Here is a 4105-nt window from a genome sequence, read left to right on the forward strand (position 1 = left end):
AGTCACATAGGGAGAATTAAGGGACAACTGAGAGACAGCCCACCTACTCTGTTTGTATCTTTGGGGTGTTAAGAGAAAAGGCACTGCACTGGGGAGACTCCCTGTAGTGAGCTTAGGGGACGGCATGGAGAAGAGGAGCCCAGGATCAACAGAGCAGCTATGGAGAGGTTAAAACCACTATTGTTGGAAGAACCAGAGCAACTTGAGAACAGTAATGATTCCCATCACCCCACACTGCATCAGAAAGCAGCAGGAGAAGCTTTGGCTTGTTTTATTTTGGCCTAGCAAGGCAATGAGCTTTGAACGACCTCATCTTGACTCACCATTCTCTACATCCTGTCCTGGCTACCTGCTTGCCTAATAGTAAGAGAGAAAACAAAAGGCTTCCATTTTAGGAAGTTTCCTTGACTTATGAATGAAGTGTTCCCAGAGAAGTCAGTGGGCATCCACAGGAGTCACTTAACTTCTGTCTCCCTCAGTTTCCTCATCTATAAAATGGGTATCATAATAGCACCCAAATCCCAGGGTTTTGGGAGGATCTAAGGAGACAATGTTTGTATAGTGTTCTGCATACCTCAATTCTCTGTATAAATATTGTTGTTTAGTTGTTTTCAGCCAGGTTAGAATCTTCATGACCCCATTTAGGTTTTTTTTTTGGCAGAGGCACTGAAGTGGTTTGCCATTTCCTTCTCCAGCTCATTTTACAGATGAGGAAACTGAGGCAAACAGGGTGAAGTGACTTGCCCAGCTAGAGTCACAGAGCTGTTATGTGAGACCAAATTTGAACTCAGGCCTTCCTGACTCGAGGCCTGGCACCCTATCCACTGTAGCACCACCTAGTCATCCAATTCCATATTTCTTTTAGTGGGCTGAGAAATAAGAAAGTGGAGAAAACAGAGCATTGAGTTAGGACGAAGGTTCTGGATTTCAGTCCCTTCACAGCCACTCATTTTTAGTTGAGTTCTTCTCCCTCCCTTCATTAAGCCTTGCACAAGCATCCATTCTGTCACATTTGAATCTTCTCAGCAATCCTTTTGATGACTCTCTTGAGTTCTGTGCTTGGGTATCAAATTTTCTGTTCAGGTCTGGTCTTTTCTTTACAAATGTTTGGAATTCTTATATTTTGTTAAATGACCATGCTTTCCCTTGTAAGAATATAGTTAGTTTTGCTGGGTAGTTGATTCTTGGTTGTAGACCTAGTTCCCTTGCTTTCTGGATTATCATATTCCATGCTTTTCGGTCCTTCAGTGTAAATGCAGCCAGATCCTGAGTTATCCTCACTGGGGTTCCATGGTATCTGAATGACTTATTCTTAGCAGCTTGTAATATTGTTTCCTTGGTCTGATAGTTCTTGAATTTGGCTATAACATTCCTGAGTGTTGTCAGTTGGGGATTAAGTACAGGAGGTGATCTGTGTATTCTTTCAATCTCCACTTTTCCCTCTTTTTCTAGAATATCAGGGTAGTTTTCTTGGATAATTTTCTGTATGATGTCCAGCCTTTTTCTTTTGTCATGGTCCTCTGGTAGACCAATGATTCCTAAGTTGTCTCTCCTGGAACAATTTTCTAAATCTTCTGTTTTGTGAATGAGGTGCTTCATATTTTCCTCAATTTTTTTTGTCTTTTGATTTTGTTTTATAGTGTCCTGCTAACTTGTAAAGTCACTTGATTCTAGTTGTTGTATTTTGGTTCTTAAAGACTGGATTTCATCCCTGGCTTTTTGGTCATCCTCCTCCTTTTGATCTGATTTTCTTTGGAGGTAATCTTTCATCTTCTTTGCCTCATCTTTCATCTCCTTTGCCTCATTTTCAAGCTGGTTGATTTTGGCTTTCAAGACACTATTTTCTTGTTTTAGTTCAAGTGCCTCTGTTTCCAGATGACTTATCTTAGTTTTTAAGTTCTTTTCCCACTTGTCTTCAACCTCTCTTAATTGTGTTTTGAATTGTATTTTGAGTTCTTCCAGAGCCTGTACATAATTCACTGGGTTTTCTGTTTTTTTGCTTGATATTCCCTCATCTTTCTTTGTTCCGTTTGCTCTTTGTTCATTGCCTGTATAGAAGCCGTTGTCTGTAATTTCTTTTTTCTTTTTCTGTTGTTTCCTCATATTTGCCTCTTCTTTACTCCCTGCAGTTGTCTGAGCTCCTGCTCCTCTCATTTTTTTTTTTTTTGTGGTTTTGGGCTTTTCTTTCCATCTTCATCCTTGGAGTTTTGTTAGTAGATCTCTCAGTGCAGTCTGTGGGGGAGGGGTGTTAGAGCTTGAGCTTTCCTGCCCTCTTGAGGATTTGATGGGATTAAGTTCAGTAGTCTGTGGGGGAGAGGTTTTGGAACTTGAGCTTCCCTGCCCAGGAAAGCTTCCATGGGATTAAGTCTGGCTGGGTTTCTGGATGTACCTTGAGGCCAAAACCTCGGGAAGGGGGGTGGGGGCAATATGGAGTGTCTCCACAGCTGCAACTGCTGTCTGCTTTACACTCGGTGTTTCTTCTCTATCTGCTTCCCAACTGCCTGTGTTGGATGCTCTGAGCCTGGCACAGCTTTGCCTCCAATGTACTCCCTCCAGATTAGCACCTCTGCCTGCCTAGAGGTTCCAGATGCCATTGGAGGCTTAGCACTCTACGTGGGGGAAGGGTCCCGGGGCCTTCCTTCTTCCTTCCCCTTAAACCTGAGTGTTCTTGAATTTTGGCTTTGGGGCAGGGGCTTACCTTTTGAGTCCAGCAGGAGGGTTCCTTGGATCTGTCTTGTTAGGTTTGATTTTTCAGTCCCCTAGTAGCATTTAGTTTGTAATTGGTAAGGAAGGGTTTTCAGAGGTTTGAACACTTGCTGCCTCTACACCACCATCTTCTACTTGACATGTTGATAAGTTTATTAAATGGTTAACCCAGAGAAATGCTATAGACAGACATATGGAGTTCAGAAAAAATATTTTGACTTTTTTATTTTTTTGCAATATTCTCTTGTAAAAATGGAAAGGGAAAAGCATTGTATTGGGGTAGGTTGTATTGTACATTGTATTGGAGTAGATGGACTGAATGCATTCAAGGGATTCTTGGAACATCTTTATTCATGGCATGGATAAAGATTAAAAAGGCAGGCTAATTAAATTTGTTAATAACACAAAATTGAGAAGGATACCAAATAGGATGAAGGACAGAATCAGGATTCCCCCAATCCTCCATGTCTGAAAAAATGAACCAAAACTAAGTAGATTACATTTAATAAGGAAAAATGAAAACTCATGCACTTAAGTTCAAAACATTACCTATTTGAGTACTGAATGTAGGCAATGTAATTTAACTATAATTTAAATTTTAAAAAATTGGGAATTTCAATTGTCCTCCAGCTTAGTGTGACCCAATATTCCCTCCCCATATTATTCAAAGATAAGAAGAATCTGTGATTTTCTTAGTGTGGGAACTTTGAAGTTGGGAACTTGCTCCATCAAGAGACTATTAGGTTGTGTAGTGGTTTGAATATTAGCCTGGGAGTGAGGAATATCTGAGTTCAAATCCATTTTCAGATATTTACTGGCTTTCTGATTCTGGGCAAGTCAGATTTCTTTTCTCATTTTTTTTATTTGTCAAATGGGATAAATAATAACACCTACCTCTGAGGGTTGTAGTGAAGATCAAATGAAATGATATGTATAATATGCTTCACAAACCCTATATCACTGTATAAGACACCACCTTTCTGTGTTTTAGGCTATAAATCCTCTGGAGTTGTTTGAAGTTCATAAAAAGTAAAAGATTTTCCAAAAGTCATACAACTCATAACTGCAGGAGGTAGAATTTGAAACCAGGTCTTCCTGATTTCATGTTCAGACTCTAGACATCACTATCCCTCTAGGTTCTTAAGATCATAAATCTTGAACTAGAGACATTGAAAGCCATCTGGTTTAAATCTTTTATTTTACATTGAGGAAACTGAGACTCAGGATATTAAGTGACTTTTGCTCAAGTTCACTCAAGATACAGTGTCAAAGTCTGGAATTGAACTCAGGTCTTCTTATTCCATACCAAATGCTCTTTCTATTGTATCATAATGCCTCTCTAGGACATAAGACCCTTTGGTCTATTAACAGAAATAAAGTCTAGGGAAGGGAGGTAAAA

Source organism: Monodelphis domestica, chromosome 2 (genome assembly GCF_027887165.1).
Source record: "Monodelphis domestica isolate mMonDom1 chromosome 2, mMonDom1.pri, whole genome shotgun sequence".
Classification (NCBI taxonomy): Eukaryota; Metazoa; Chordata; class Mammalia; order Didelphimorphia; family Didelphidae; genus Monodelphis; species Monodelphis domestica.